General features: G+C 38.6%; 2 non-coding genes across 2 annotated transcripts; one reads left to right on the top strand and one right to left on the bottom strand.

The window, feature by feature from the left end:
* Window positions 1-328: 328 nt before the first annotated feature.
* On the top strand, window positions 329-399 carry TRNAG-GCC (transfer RNA glycine (anticodon GCC)). Its single transcript has one exon. It is a non-coding gene; the product is annotated as a tRNA-Gly (tRNA).
* A 1,713-nt stretch (window positions 400-2,112) lies between these two features.
* TRNAE-UUC (transfer RNA glutamic acid (anticodon UUC)) lies at window positions 2,113-2,184 on the bottom strand. The gene has a single exon. It is a non-coding gene; the product is annotated as a tRNA-Glu (tRNA).
* Window positions 2,185-16,642: the final 14,458 nt, after the last annotated feature.

The raw sequence follows: 16,642 nt of genomic DNA, 5'->3' as shown, positions 1-16,642 counted from the left end.
TCTCTTACTCAGCTCAGGAGCCATAGTCCTTATCTTCTTATCCGTCAGTTTCCTTCGACTCTTCCGGCCCAGACAGCTTCAGACATCAGTTTTAGACCATTTCCTGGACTTTTCCAGAGGAAGAAGTGTAGGAGAGTAGAAGGAGAACTAGTAGTGGAAAGATAAGTGAAGGGAAGGATTGGAGAGGAAATTCAAAGCAGAAGGAAATTTTTTCTAGGTTAGAATCCTAAAGTAAGTGGGAATTAAAAAATTTAATTAAAAACTTTGGTTCTGGCTCACCAGCAGTCTCCATATGTTCAGCGAAATCAGGGAGAGTTAGCTTTGTGTTGCATGGGTGGTTCAGTGGTAGAATTCTCGCCTGCCACGCGGGAGGCCCGGGTTCGATTCCCGGCCCATGCAAATCTAGTTTTTTAGCCAAAGTAGCCACCCTGGCAGTTACAGGATAGTTTTTGGTCTCCTTTGTGTTCTTGAGGTAACATCCGGGGGAGTACTTCGCTTTGAGATTTGGGAAAGCTTTCTCTGAACAGTATAATTCCTTGCAGGGGTTTCTCTAATTTGCTCTGTCTCAGAACCTACCTAATTGGTCCCTGACCCCCAGCTCCGTGTTCCAGATTAGACAGTGAAGGAGAATGGAACTTATGCTTGGGGTGGGCACCACTTTACTCTGGTTTTTTGCTAGGGAAAGTCTTCACAGGTAACTGTAGGGCCTTGTCTCTCCCCAACTAGGGGAGGGATTTGAGATGTTGGATACTTTCAACAAGGTTTAGCGAGCCTGTAAAGATCCACATAGAGATGGTGAGGGACTGGTTGGTAGAGAAGTCATGTTTCCTTCCTGTTAATTGTCAGGAGTAGGTGGGATGTTCAAGAAAGACTAGTATGTCTGAAATGAGGGCCTGCCCAGCCCCCCTTTTTAAGGGCTATTCTCCTCCTACCACCCAGCTTTCACCAGTGGCTCCAAGAAGCTATCCTGTGCATAGAGTCCAGCCAAATGTTTATAGGGCCTATTTATGCCCCTTCTGTGGTAGAGACTTTTGACTGATCTGATGGGTCATAATCTAAATAGTAATCTCATTTTAGTCCTCTTTAAGTAGAAGGACAATAACCATTGATTCTAGGATAAAATACGGAATCTTCAGCCTAGTATTGGAATCCCTATCTAGGTAGATTTTCATCTCCCTTCTGGAATGTTTGAATTCTTATTTTTACTCCTCTCATACCTTCCATTGGGCAAGAGAGTGACCTGTCTGTTTAGAGTCAGTCAGGAGTGGGTCTGCCGGTGGGGAATTAGAGGAGGCCAAGCACTCTACTGGGTACCAGTCAAAAAGCCCTTGTTTAATTATTCCTTTTTGGAGGGTCGAGGTTGGAAGAATAGGGGTAAGGTGGTGGAGTGGTGTGTAAAAATATACTGAGTCTTCCAGTAGGGTAATGGAACCCCAGGGTCTCTGGAGTGACAGAGTGGGTGAGAAGGGAGGTAGTTGCAGAAAATATTCATCATTTCACTTTATTGCAAATAGTAATAATATGGAAATTGGTTTTGAACATGTACAAACATATTTTATGTTTGAAATATTCTCTGGCCATAAAAAACCCCCAAAGACTTAAGCCTTGTGTCACAGTCCCCAGAAGTCCGCATAGCACTAATACACTTATTTCCTGGTGGATCCTGCGTTTATCTTGTCTGTTTGCCTCCACAGAGATCCTCTTAATTTCAACCCTCTCCCTGAGGACGTTCTTTTTCCCGGAGATGGCTGGGCACCGCATTTTTTCTTTCTCTGGATAGGGTGACTCGCGCACCCCTACCCCCTCTTTCTTACCTCCTGGTTAGTTCTAGCTAGTGGTAGTCTCTCGGTGTCCGAGAATGACTATACCTGGTGCCTCAGTGTCAATGCCCCTCATAACATGGAATCCAGCTCTATAGGTCGAGACTTAATGATTTAGACCAAAGTTCTTCTTGTCCTTCTTACCTTTCGCCCACCCAGGGCAGCCCCAGAAGCGAGAAACTTCCGAAAGGTTGTTGGGAAGTACCCTAATCAATTAGGATGCCGAGGAGCGAAAGAGGATAACGCGGGAGATCATCAAGGACCATCAAGAGTCGTTTGTTTCTAAAATGATTTCCCTGACCGGGAATCGAACCCGGGCCGCGGCGGTGAAAGCGCCGAATCCTAGCCACTAGACCACCAGGGACTCTGTTTCTCAGCAGCTTCAAATCAACACTCGTCCTCTGGAATTATTTGATAACTTGCTTTTCCTCTCTCTGCTCCACTAGATTCAAGGCCTCTCTGCCAAAACCAACACAATATCCACTCACTTTCCCTCTCAGATCCTCTAACTCCAGCTGCCACTTTCTCGTATGCCAGTCTATTTCCCCTAAATGCTTCGATGGGCTCACCTGGACAGAGTTAAGCACCTACACCATAGTTCCGACCCGATCTTCTTATCCTTCAGTCTAGGTGGACGTGAATAAAAAAAGTGCTGGGCCATGAGTCTTAAAGAACTGAGTTCAAATTTGACCTTAGACACTTAATAACGTTATGACCCTGGGCAAGTTCGTAACCTCTCTCTGTGTCAGTTTCCTCATTCATAAAACGGGCATAATAACAATACCTATTTTTCTGGCATTGTAGATGATTATGATGCCTATGATTGCGTGGGTCGAATCTCTTGATTTCACACCTTACTAGTCTAGCTACTTTTTTTGTGAATTAGAGTAATTATTCTCTTTCTTTGATCTCTTTGTCATATAGAGCTGGTAGTGAAATATCAGACAACAGTACTGTGATCTTATTCGTGTGATTTCAAATATCAAGATAAAAGTAGACCGTGCCAGTCAGATAAAAAATTTCTTATTAACGGAATATTAATTGCCTCAATTGCTAATTAATTGGTTAGGTAAACCAAGCATCTGTATTCTTTCTCTGTAGAGAAATTGCACAAATTTTGTGCAATTTTCTAATTCTACGTAAAATTATTATCTTTATAATTTAATCTTAAAGAACCAGTTTCTAGTCAAATTATTGTAAGTACCTCTCTGAGAGGGTGGGAAAAACTGAGAAGAATTCAACAAGATGGACTGGAAAGTGGGAGAGGGTTAATAAGACACAGGAATGAATTGTACAAGGAATAGGCTTGAATATGTTTTTCTGGGTGAAATACTTACTGAGCCAAGAATCCTGTGTCTCTCTAATCTTCATTTACACTTTGCTTTTTAAACCACTTTTTTTTTTCCCCCAGAGATGGATGAAGCTATCCTGCTGGCAAACCCTGTAGAGTTTTTCATTTAGTAGCTTCCCAATTTCCCCTTCTTTTTAATCAAACCATTCCTGATGTTGGCAAACGTTCTGGATCAGATAAAAAAATAGTGCTGTGTAAGAAATCTCTGAAGGGAGAGAAAACTTATTTTTATGATGATAGTAACTACATAAAGTGCTTCTCTGATGTCCTGAAGACTATTTGTGGGCCAAGGATTTATAGTGTACCCCCAAATTATTTCATGGAGATAGAAAAAAATAACAAAACTAATCTGGAAGAACAAGAAACCAAGAATTTAAAGGGAATTAATGTGGAAAAAAAAGTATGAAGGAAGGTGTAGTATCAACCATTGACAATCTGATGCTGGTTAAGAAATGGAGTACTGGATCAATGTAATAGATTAGGCGATAGTAAATGACCATAGAAACCTAAAGTCAAAATGGATACGTTTTTTAAAAATAAAGGGTGGTGCCATAAACAATTTAAGAGAACATGTTAGATCAGTGGATATTAGAATAATTTATGTCCAAATAAGACATAGAGAACATTGCAAAATGTAAAATATATTTGACTATGTTAAATTAAAGAGGGTTTGCACAAACAAAACCAATGCAACCAAAATCTGAAAAGAAAAGAGAAACTGGAGAAAAAAATTAGTGTCTTCTGACAGGTATAATTTCTCAAATATATAGAGAATTGAGTCACATGTATAAGAATACAAAGAATTCCCCACTTGACAAATGGTCAAAGGATATGATCGGACAGTCTTCAGATAAGGAAATTAAAACTATATTTAGTCAGGTGAAAAATGCACCATGAATTGGGGAATGACTGAGTAAGTTGTAGTATATGATTGTAATGAAATACTATTGTGGCATAAGAAATGACAAACATAATAATCACAACCTGTAAAGATTTCTTTTAAGTGATGCAAAGTGAAGGGAACAGAAACAAGAGAATGTTGCACACAACCACAATAGTGTACAATGATCAACTGCGAATGACTGATAAATCAACAAGTTAGGATCCAGGACAACTCCAAGGGTTCCATGATGAAAAAAAAAATCTATCCACCACCATAAAAAGAACTGATGCAGTTCAAATGCAGATTGAAGCATGCTATTCTTCACTTTCTTTTCTCCATTATTTTTTTCTTTAGTGTAAGCACAACGATGAATATGGAACTATGTATTATATGATAATACATGTACAACCTGTATCATATTACTTGGCTTCTTGGGAAGGGAGAAAAGGTGGGAGGGAGGGAGAGAATATGGATTGCAAAATATTAGAAAATGATGATTAAAAATTGTTTTGACATGTAATCTGGAAAAAAATAAATGAAAAGAAAACAAAACTAACAAAGACTTATGGTACATCTCAAATCCTGAGCCCTGACAGAGTCACACTAATTAGCAATAAGGACATGATCCTACAGAGACAGGTTGAACATTTCCATTATGTCCTCAACAGACACCATCATCAATCAATGCTGAGGCCATTGACTATACCTCATGCAAAGTTAATCCCTCTCTAGTCAAACTTTCAACAGAAGAAGTGGTTTTGAATACAATTAGGCTCCTCTTCTGTCAAGAATGCCTCCATTGTCCACCTCTATAAAGGAAAAGGAAATATACTGTCCTGTGATGGTCAGGGGTTGGGAATGTCTCTCTCTTAGTCACTGCTGGCAAAATTCTTGCCTGAGTCCTCCTTAATAGGTTGATCCTTCTGGAAGATGCTCACTTACCAGAGAGACAGTGTAGCTTTAGAAAGGATCCAGAAATGATTGATGGTATTTGTTGCCCAACAACTCCAAGAGAAATTCCATGATCAGAACAGAGATCTGTAGGAAACATTCATTGCTAGAATTTAGTCATTTCAGGAGGGTTCATCTTTCTACCATAAGTAATTGTCTTTTGGATACATTTAAATTAATTTTGTCAAAGGATTCATTTGATCAGAGAGCTTGAATTCCACTGCAAAATTAAATCAAATTCTTCCAAAAGAATATAAAAACTACTGTGCGGATGTGGCTCTGGTGAAAATTGTTAATCCCAGACAGCTACACCCACATACAATGGAATACTGTTTGAGGCTTGAAGAGATGGTCTTCATTTTCCAAAATAGACTAAGGAATAATGATAAGAGAATATGTTCTCAAGATCTGTATTAAAGCATTTGATCTATTAGAAGGAAAGAGGAGAAATGGGTTGAAATAAGTAAGAGAGAGAGTTTTGCAAGAGGAGAGCAAGCCACAGGCCAGGAACTAAATAATTCTGGATTCTGGAACTCAGAGGGTATTTGGCACCAACTGGACACCAACTGCCCAGCGAGAGAGCTCTGGACTTCCTGTTTTTTGAGCTGACAGGAGTAGCTTCCTGTCCCCTAGAGCTGAAGAGAGATAAGATACCTTATCTTGGCTTGTTCCTGCTTGAAGAAAATCTACTTTGAACTAAAATTAAGATTTCCTGTCTGCTGTGGAGATTAACCCAAAGATCAGTGAACATTGTGGAAGAGAGAAATTGGGAAAGCATGCAAAAGACAGAAGCAGTGGAGGCTGATGACCTGTCAGTCAAATGAATGTTCTATTTGGAATGGTACTGGGAGAAACAGTTGGAGGCAAAGCCAACTGCTGGCTGGACCTTGGTTATCTTGTTGCCTTGAATCAGGGAAGAAAGAAGGAGTTTTGCTTTCTTGGACTTTGGAGACTCAAGCTGGAGGTGGCCTGGTGACTTTGAAGGCAGAAGAAAGGACAATAGTCCAGATATCTCTCTGACTTGCTCTGGTGATGATAGTGACTGAACTTCCAGACCTATCAGCCATTTCTCCCAATTGAACTATATTCCAACATCCTCCAACCAAGACTTAGTGTAGTATTAGGGAAATCCCCAACCCTCTTACCTCCATTCTTTATCCTTTCCTGTCTTCCCCAAATAAACCCCTTACTTAAGATAGAGAAGAGAAAAAGTATTTTCCTTGGAGACATCATAAATTCACCCTGAGTTGACTTAGAAGAAGAAAAAAAGAAGGAAGGGGGGGAGAGGAGGAAGAGGGAGACTGAAGGGAGGAAGGGAGGTATAGAGGGAGGAGGGAAAGAACAAAGAAAGAAAATAACTGCCTGATCTTTAGTTATCAATTACCAATCAATATAGTCCCTTATTATTTATTACAGCATATAGCCTGTGTCTAACCACCAGTGTTGGTGAGGGTCTGATCCAACTCTGGCCAGGCCCAGCTGGGTTGAATCCAACCATCGAGAGTTCAATCCTGACTATATCCTGAACACCCATTTCATACTATAAACCAACCTGGGAGGATTAATTAGATCCAGGTGTAGCTGGAGGGTTTTTGGGGAATCTATTTGGAGGCAGTGGGAATTTCAAAACTACTCTACCCTATTCAGACCATCCTTTAGAAGATCGGATTTAGCTATTTCCTGATCAATAACAATAGAGATACTTGGAATAACAGAATCAGGTCTTGGAAACTACATTCTCCACCCTACTCAGTTGTAACAAGATTAGGAAGGGCTGCAGCAAACTCAAGATTTAATTATTTGAGAATATGACCTTCAACAGACATGTTCAAAAAAAGGACAGACCTCTGGGTGGTCCTATGTCAAGCTAGAGCCACCATTGGCACATGTGAGATGCAGGAAGTGAGGTAGAGAACAGCCTCTGGAGTTCTTGGGACTTCCTGTGAGGAGAGCTAGAGTCAGTTTGAGGCTGGTGCTTGAGGTTGGAGGAACCCCGCAGACTGCTGTCCTTCAGATTGGTCACATGAGTGATAAGGACTGATCCCTTTCCCTGCCTTGGCTATCCAAGGCCTTAACATCCTCTTTGGCTCAGCCTGAGCCAGAGTGGTTCTGAGTTAAACTTCTTTCCTTCTCTCCCTTTTTTCTTCTCTCTCTCTCTCTCTCTCTCTCTCTCTCTCTCTCTCTCTCTCTCTCTCTCTCTCTCTCTCTCTCTCTCTATTTCTCTAATACTTTCTTCCCCCTGTTATAATTAAAACACCATAAAAATTTGGCAGCTGACTTGAGTGTTTCATTTAGGAATTACATAAGTGAATTCCTTGGTGACCTTAAATTAATATATATCAGTCTTTTAAAGTGACTTCAATATCACAGCAGGCCTGAGTTTAGGGAGCATCATGATAATAGAAGAAACTCCCATGAGAGTGTAGAAGGGAGGAGGTTAGTGAGAATTTCATTAGAACTAGATAATCCTTTTCCTTAATCCTAACTTCCTACTCCTTTGTTATTATAAAGTAAATCTCTGTTTTTACCAACCTGTCTTGGAGACTTAAAGCATATTTGTCCCAGTGAAGGAGGTTCTCAGCCTAACTTCATGGAGAGCTATTGAGGAATCAAATAAGTCTCAGTATCTCAACGTCTCAACATCCTCCTCCTTATTAGGGTCAATTATTTCAGATCTTAGAAGAACTCTTCTATGTGTTGATATCAGGGTTCTGATGCTGAGAGAGAGAGAGAGAGAGAGAGAGAGAGAGAGAGAGAGAGAGAGAGAGAGAGAGAGAGAGAGAGATACAAAAGAAGGACCAGATGGTGACTATGCATAAACTCCATTTATTATGACAAAGAAGCAAGCTTTTATAGAGAGAGTTCTATTGGGCAATTATATCCATATGTCAAGATATATATTTCCCAGAGGCAAAAGAGAAACATCTCTAGAGGCTTACAAAAACACTCCAGAGTGAGCCTTGAATATGTCCCAAATAAGACACTTGCAGCTTACATTAAACAGAAGCATCTTCTGTGAGAACTATTTGTGGCTTCTTTCTGGGACAGAGTCCAACATTTATTCAAGGCTGTTTTCTCAGTGGGTCAGATCCTAACATCTCTTTGATCCTATCATCTATAAGAACATCAGGTATGAAGGTCAGCAGATGAGTCAAAGGAAAAAGTTGGTAGCAAATCAACTATTGACCATTTGGGAAAATGACATTTGATCTGGGTATTAGTTTCACTATAGAAAAAACAGTTCTTCCAGGTATTATTTCTCTGTGTCAATGAGCTTTTACTCAACAAATTTAGTTTAGATTCCATATAGGCAAAACCCTTCAAAAGGATGTCTTAGGTACCTTATAATGTAATATTTCTTTTCCTATAAAAGACTGTTCAAATTTTGCTTCTAGAGTTCCTTAGAGGAAGCCTTTGATAAAAATTTAATTGAATTTCTCATCTTTTTCAATATCATAACCAAATACTGTAGTTCCTTTTTTTAGGCACAGAAAACTGCAGATATCCTGAATTTACCACTTTCTAATGTTGCATTAGCTAGAAATTATACCCTGGAGTGGGAAATGGTTGAGAATATTGATGAATGGATCCTTTCTGCACTGTAGCAAATACGGAAAAATTCAAAGGGTTCGTTGGAAGATTTGCCACATGAGCTTCTTAGCTTTGGTCATGTTTCTTATGTCTATGTCTTCTCTGCCTGAATGGTGTGGATTTACCAATAGGTGCTGTCAAGGCAGAATATTCCCCTGTTTGAGTTCATACCTGTTTTGATGGGGAAAATTTTTTGTATATATGAATGTGCATGAATGAATGAAAATTGTGAATTGTGAACATTTTCCTCCAATTTGACCAACATATATTTTAATTACATATGGTTAACAAATCTTTAGTTCCATTTCCAAAGAAAGGTCATTAAGAGTATAAATTGTTAGGTACACTCTGCTAAGTTGAACTCCGAGACCTCTCAAAATGACTTGGATAAGCAGTAATATCTCTGGGCCTCTGTAAAATTAGTAGTTTGAACTTGATCTCTAAGGCCCCTTCTAGCTCTAAATCAATGATCTTTGGCCTAAAGCTATGATCTGTTGAAAAGGGCATAAAATAGAGCTCTTAAGGAAAACAATCAGCAAGGCTAACCAAAGAATCAAGATGTAAGGACATCAGATGATATGACATGGGTAGGGAAGAAGAGTGGGAATTGGGCATAGTCAGCAGAATGGAAGCAATTGGACAGAACATGAGACTATCACTTCATACTCTAAATAAGGCGAAGGAAGAATCTTTTAATGGATCGTTCCAGAGAAGGCTTGTCACACACTTTAGGTGATCAGCTTAGACAAGACTGGATCATGACTCTCCATTGATGTAGGAAGGTTATGTGTTTGGGAATATTCCATTTAAAGAGAATATAAATGTTCATAGATTTAAAAGGAGGGTGGAAGGCAGAGCCAAGATAGCAGAGAGATAGAAAAGCATTGTGGTAGGCTCCCTTCCACAAACTCCTCCATATAGATAGAGAAAATGTACCAGACAATTCTGATGGGGAAATCCAGAAAAGATCACAGTGATTAATATGTATAGCTTTGCTTGTGTAAACCTTAAAATTTCTTAGACTTATAAATGTTGGAAATTTCACCATTGGGAAATTTCATACTTGAAAAATTTCCTATTGATACTGGGTCTTGACTATTGGAATGTGAACCCCATTGGCATGGGAGGTTCCTCCTCCTCCCTTCTTAAGATTACTTTAGGACAGAAACCTTTTGCTGAACAATGGAAAGGGCTTTGACCTATGCTTAAGCATAGAACAGGAATTTCTTTGAGTCCTTGGTGACCTTAAATTAATATATATCAGTCTTTTAAAGTGATTTCCTTGTCACACAGCTTTGGTGTTTCCTAGTAGGGAGGCCCTGGGCAATGTACCAAGAAAAAGAATTTCCAAAGCCAGTTGTAGCTGCAATGGTGGTATGTGACTCAGGCACAAAATTGGGTCTCATTTTCAGTATCTAACCCAGTCTGCAAAGGAATAATCAAGGCAGGAGTCCCAGACCAAAGGGAAGCCTACAATTTTACTACTTTGAACCAATAATTATTCTGGTTGGCAAATGGGCTGAAGTCTAGCAGCAATTTACTCTTGCCTAGATCCAAATCCAAATGATAAAGTTCAGACTAGTGGGACAGCATTTCGACTTTGCCCTGGGAAACTGGGAATTTTGGGAACACTGAAAGCCTGTAGGCTTCCAGTCTATTCCTAAGATCCTGGAATGACAAAATACTTAATACCCTAAGAATACAGAAAAAAGTCCAGCCCAGACTTTCCTTCCACAAGTATGGCAGAGGCCAACTTTAACGGCAAGATTGGAAGACAGAAAATAGGTTGGAAGAGTGGGCAAACCAAAGGAGGATAGGATGTTATCAGAGAAGGAAAGGATAAAGAATAGAGCCAGAACCCCCAAATTGATTACCAAATACTTCTTACTGTATCCTTCTGACTCCATTGAGAAGAATATTCCTGGAAATAGATTCTAGAGAAATGTTAAGAATTAAGAAATGGGTGGGAAGAAAACTAACATTTCTTGGAAAGGACCATTACAAATTAATGTTATTAAAACAGAAAAATGGATGAGGAGAAGAGAGATGATAATTGCATTACACTTATCAAAGGAATAAATGAACAAAAGAGAGAAAGAATAACACTAAAAATAATGCAAGATACTTGGGATTGGGCAGGGTAGTGAGATAGAAGGTGAATCAAGGAAGGAGATAAGATTTCAACTTGCATAATAAAAATAACAAATATCATAAACCAAGAGTTAACTTATGAGAGGAGGTCAATTTATTATATGTTCATGTGCCTGTAGTTATATAAATAATTAATGAGAGAAAATACAAATGTAAAAGTTGTAACCTTACATGTGAATGAATGAGATTCCCTCATGAAAAGAAATGAAATATAGCAATAAATAAGAAAACAAAACCTCACAATTGACTGAATACAAGTATTGTATTTAACATATGGATTTTCACACAAAGTGAAAATGAGAGGATAGAAAAAATTCTATAATGTTTCAGGCAAATATAAAGAAAGTGGGAGTTACAAACATGATCTTAGATAAGGCAACAATAATATTTTTTAAAATGACAAACAAGCAATTACATTATGCTACATTAATAAAAAAATAAAAACAATGTTTATGCATCTAATGGCATAGTAACTAATTTATTAAAAGTAAAGATAGGTAAATTTCAATGAGGTTAATCAAGAAGCTACAGTAGTAGTAGAAGACTATAATGTTCTTTGAGTGCTGAATACCTTTAACAGAAAGATAAGAAAGAATTTACATAGCTCAACAAATTGCAATTGCTTGGTAAACTTGATTTGATTTAGTTATTAATGAATGGAACTTTTAAAGAAGACACTTTACTAGCTTCTAATAGCATCTTTGTGAAAACTGATCACTTCATGTGGCACAAAGAAACCAAACATGTTTAAGAAATCAGAGTTAATGCATCCTAGAGACTACAATGAAAAGAAAGAAATTAAAAACATATATTAACATGTTCCAGCTGCTGTGCTCAGGGCTGAGTAATCAAATACAGGAAAGCAATCCCTGTGTTCAAGGTCGATGGAAGGGGGAGTGGGTGAGGTATGATTTGGGTAATGGCATGAATTTCAAATAGTAGCTGAGAGTTGATGAAAAGACCTGGATGTTAGCAAGGTTTAGCTGATCTGTAAGATCCCAGGGTATTTTTAGGGTCAGAGTTCTAGGTTCTTATGGGATGGGGATGAAGAAGATCAGTATGATGGCCAGAATACAGGTAGCATGGTTTGGAAATGGTGACTAGGAAGTGACATGGAGATCTAGTATACAGTGGAATTATTAATAAGTAAATTAAATATAAACATGATTATTAATAAAGTAAATAACCCAAATGGTGTCAAAGTAATGGTATGCAGAAAAATGAATGTGTCAAATAACAAATCATAGAAATTATAACTAACATACCAAAATGGAATAGACTGCTTTGGTAAATACTGGATTCTTTAATTGGTGGGTTAAAAGAAGGGTTCAAAACTAAATATATATATAAATAACAGGTTTATTTAGCTAAAGGGAGGAAGGAAAGGGAATTAGGGAATAACTAACTCAACCCAAACAGAGATTAAAACCCTTATAACTACTATAATTATTCTAAACAAAATCCTTGAAGTAGTAATTAAGGTTAGGGGGGTTTGGTAGGAACAAGGACAAGGGCCAAAGAATCTCACAACCTCTTTGAGTCAAGCAGTAGTCCCGGTAATAGTTCTGTTGAAATCCACTTGACAGCAGCAGCAAGGACAGGAATAATATCAAGAAAGCCAAAGAAGAGGGAATCACTGGCTCTCTGGGTCCACCCCAGAAATGCCAAACAGAAACCCTCTTGGCTCTCCTGACTGCTAAAGAAAAAGAGGAGCCCACCAACTGCTCCCAGAAACTGCCTGTGTGTCCAGTTCCTCAGCTCCTGGGGGTTCTGTGTGGAAAGTTGGTTTGCAGGATTTCTTGCTGTCAGCTTGCCCCTGCTAAAATCCCTTACTACAACTCCCCTCCTTTTGGTCTTAAAGCAAAGGCCGATAACCTTTTGTCAAGTGTGTTATAGGCAGGATTCTTTTCAGGTATGAATGAGTTTCTGAAGTCTCTCCAATTTTGAGATTGTGATAAGAGTAATTGCCAAATGACAATCCAGAAAAATTGAGATCAGTTGCCTTGCAAGCAGGAGCTAAGTCACTCAAAACCTTGCAAGTTGAATTTCTTTCAAGGTCAGGAATTGAGGAAGTCATCATGTGATCAGGAGTCAGCCAGTCTAAGCCTTGAAAATGTGATTCTTACACAGATAACAATTGCTTTAGGAATGCAGAGGAGAGAGGAATCACTTTAAAATGGGATAGTTAGGGATGTTCCTGAGATCTTTGGGATTATTCATTGATGTTCCTTAAAAATTTGGTGTGATTTTGAAGTTGAATGAAAATATTAATTGCCAGCATGCATATAGTACTTTAACATTTGCAAAGTGCTTTTGTATTTTGATCTGTACAACCTTGTGATGAGGAAACTCAGGCTGAGATAGGTTAAGTAGTTTATTCAGGGTTACTGGCACAGGGTCCAAGTTGGGATTTGAACTCATGTCTTTTAGATTCTGGTTCACTAATCACCAAACCACCTGCTAAAAATGTTAGAACTATTCCCTCACCATTATTTAGGGCCCAGCATTTTAGATCTTGTATGAAATCTAGTCTAATACTATAAATCTTTAGGTTATGTAAAATTAAAAAATCAATTTGATGAAAACACTGGTAATAATGATTCTTTAGATGTTATACCTGCTTCAGTTAGCTTTAGATTTTTTTTTTAATTATCAACTTATAGAATTTTAGAGTTGGAAAGGGCTTCAGAGGTCATATGGTTTATCTCATCAGAAGTATGAATTCCCTTTTCTGGTCATCTGCTTATTCCCAGGGAAATTCACTTCCTTCTCAGACAGCTCATTCCATTTGAAGTCAGCATTAGTTGTTTGGAAGTTCCTTCGTAAACAGAGCTGAGATTCCTGTCCCTGTAACATCATCCTTATTGTCACTACTTCTGCCTTTTGAAAAAGAATAAATCAATCTGATAATAATCCAAATAATAACTGATGTTAATAAAGCACTTTCTATACATGATCTCATTTTATCACCCCAATAGCTCTGGGATGGCACTATAGGGGTTGTTATCCTCATGTTAGATGTGAGTAAAGTGAATCCAAGAGAGGTTCATTGGCTTACTCAGGGTTATATAAGGATTTGAATCTGGGTCTTGCTGATTCCAAGTCCATTGTTTTATCAACTATAACTACAGTAGGCTTCCCCACTGCTTCCACAGGTGTAACCGTAAAAATGTGGTTTTGCCAAGACTGTGAATTGCCAAAACTGTAAAGGTTTTGGCCAAACTGTAAAGATAATTTTTAGTGTCTTGATTTAAAATCTAATATTAAGTGGTTGCCATGGGGAAACTCCCAAATATGAAAATACCCAAGTCAGCTGGGTTTTATGGAGATTTTAATTAATATAAATGAAGTAATTAAGGGAAAGAGAGAGAGAGAAAGAGAGAGAGAGTAGCCAAGCAGTAGGAAAGGGCCTAGGCCAAAATGGCTTAGACCTGAGCCTAAGGGAGAGTGAGTCAGTCTTTATCACTCACAAGATCATCTTCAAGCTGGGTTCTTCCACTTGGAACAGAAATTAGCCTCCAAACTGAATTCAAATTTTAACTGAATTCAATTGCCCTGAACTTGTTCCTTCGCTTCCTTTTAAAGAGATTTTTCTCTTATGTCACCTCCCCTAAATTTTCACGTCAACCAATCACAGTAGATGCTTTTCCCCAGCACTTCCCATTCTTAGTTCTCATCTTTTTTGGTCCTCACCTTCTCTGGTTAGAAAAAAACCTCTGAGTATTTCACACCTCTTGTTAAGCTTGCCTTTTGTAAGTTGCTTGACCTTTTAGGTACTAATTTAGCCTTTATAGGTACTTAGCACCCTTTTGTATTAGATCTAAAAATAGACCACCTAGTTTAAGGTTTTTACTTCACTATAAGTATAAGTTGGGGACTTTTCATTGTTCAATCAGGAGTTTACAACTTTATCTTCCCCTAAGGCATTGTCTGAGCAGGGTGGAGTAATTTTAAAAGTTCTCAATACATTCCTGATTAAGTATCTCCATTTTTACAATAGGGGAATAGCTTAATCAAATCTTGTGAAGTAGAGTCTGAGCAGTTTTAAGATTCACACAGGGTAGACCTTAAAATATTTACAGTCTACCTTAAGGGTGCCCTAGCTCTCTCATCAAGTCTTTTTTCCTCCTTACAAATAAACATGCTGAATTCCTGGGATAGTATGTTTTTGAAAATCCTTTCTATTCTTGCTGCTTATCACCTGTGTGACCTTCCATACTTCACTTAAACTCCCTGGGTCAATTTTCTTAATTATCAAATACTCAAGTTGGACTGGATGACCTTTTAGGTCCCTTCCATTTTTAGAGCTATGATTCAATGAGTCAAAGTGATGGGGCCAATCAGAAGAAGTCCATTTCTATTTTCAGGTGATAGATCTTCAAATACTTGAAGACAACTATCATATTCTTCCAGGTTATCCTTTGGTTAAAAAAAAATCCCTGGTTCCTTCAGTTTTTCATTTTATGATCTGATTCCTAGTACCTTTACAGATATGGGAAACTAGACTCTGTCTTAAGAATGGAAGAACACCATTCACCAGAGTGGTGGAAGATAAAACCTTAAATGTTATGTCTTCATTTTTGACCTGTGAATTGAAATGCATTCATTAGGAATTATTGGTGAAAGGCTTCAACCCTGAATGCAGAGTAAATTTCACCTCTCTCTCTCTCTCTCTCTCTCTCTCTCTCTCTCTCTCTCTCTCTCTCTCTCTCTCTCTCTCTCTCTCTCTCTCTCTCTCTCTCTCTCTCTCTCCTTCCCTCTCTCCCTCCCTCCCTCCTTTCCTCCCCCCTTGACTACTTCCTTAGATATAGCCCTCATTATGTCTTGCTGCATCATTGAATTAGCTTCCTAATTGGTCTCTATGCCTAACACATGTGATATTGAAATCACTTTAAAAGACTGATATATATTCATTTAAGGTCACCAAGGAATTCAGCTATGTAATTCCTAAATGAAAACTCAAGTCAGCAGTCAACCTTTTGGAGTTTTTAATTACAAATAGGAGGAAGAAAGGTATGAGAGAGAGAGAGAGAGAGAGAGAGAGAGAGAGAGAGAGAGAGAGAGAGAGAGAGAGAGAGAAAGAGAAAGGGCGAGAGAAGGGAATAGGACTTAAATACTCCCTCTCCTTAGGCTGGGCCAAAGGCCCAAGTCCTTAGATAGCTGAGGCAAAGAAAAGAGATCAGTCCCTATCACTCACGTGACCAAAATGGAGAAACAGTCTCAGGGGCCTCCACCTCCAGACTCCTTCAGAGCAAAAACTCTCAGAGCAAAAAACTCTCCTCCCTCTGTCCTCAGACCCCTCTATCTTTAAGGAAACCATCTATGTTCCCTCCCCTCAGTTCTCACATCTACCAATCACTGTCCATGTCTCCCCTGTGCCAATGGTGGCTCTAGTTTAACCCAGGACCACCCAGAGGTCTGCCCCTTTGCACATGTCTGTTGAAGGTCATATTCTCAAATAATTAAATCTTGATCTTTGCTGCAGCCCTTCCTAAATCCTGTTACTCTAAGTAGGGTGGAGATTGTATTTTCCAAGACCTGGTTCTGTCATTCCAAGTATCTCTATTGTATCAATTCTAAAATCAATCATGACTCAAAGAACTTCCTGTTCTATGCTTAAGCATAGGTCAAAACCCTTTCCATTGTTTAGCAAAAGGTTTCTGTCCTAAAGTAGTCTTAAGTAGGGAGGAGAAGGATCCTCCCATCCCAAGGGGTTTCACATTCCAATAGAGTTCTTACTATCAGTAGGAAATTTTTTCCAGCATGAAATTTCCCAATGGGGAAATTTCCAACATTCATAAGTCTAAGAAATTTTAAGGTTTACACACAGCTCTGCTCTCCAATCTGTTCACACACAAAGTGATTTTTTTACTTTCTGATTTTACTTTTGACCAT

Source organism: Monodelphis domestica, chromosome 2 (assembly GCF_027887165.1).
Source record: "Monodelphis domestica isolate mMonDom1 chromosome 2, mMonDom1.pri, whole genome shotgun sequence".
NCBI lineage: Eukaryota > Metazoa > Chordata > Mammalia > Didelphimorphia > Didelphidae > Monodelphis > Monodelphis domestica.
Note: the sequence above shows the minus strand (reverse complement) of the source record. Positions and strands in the feature narration are given on the sequence as shown.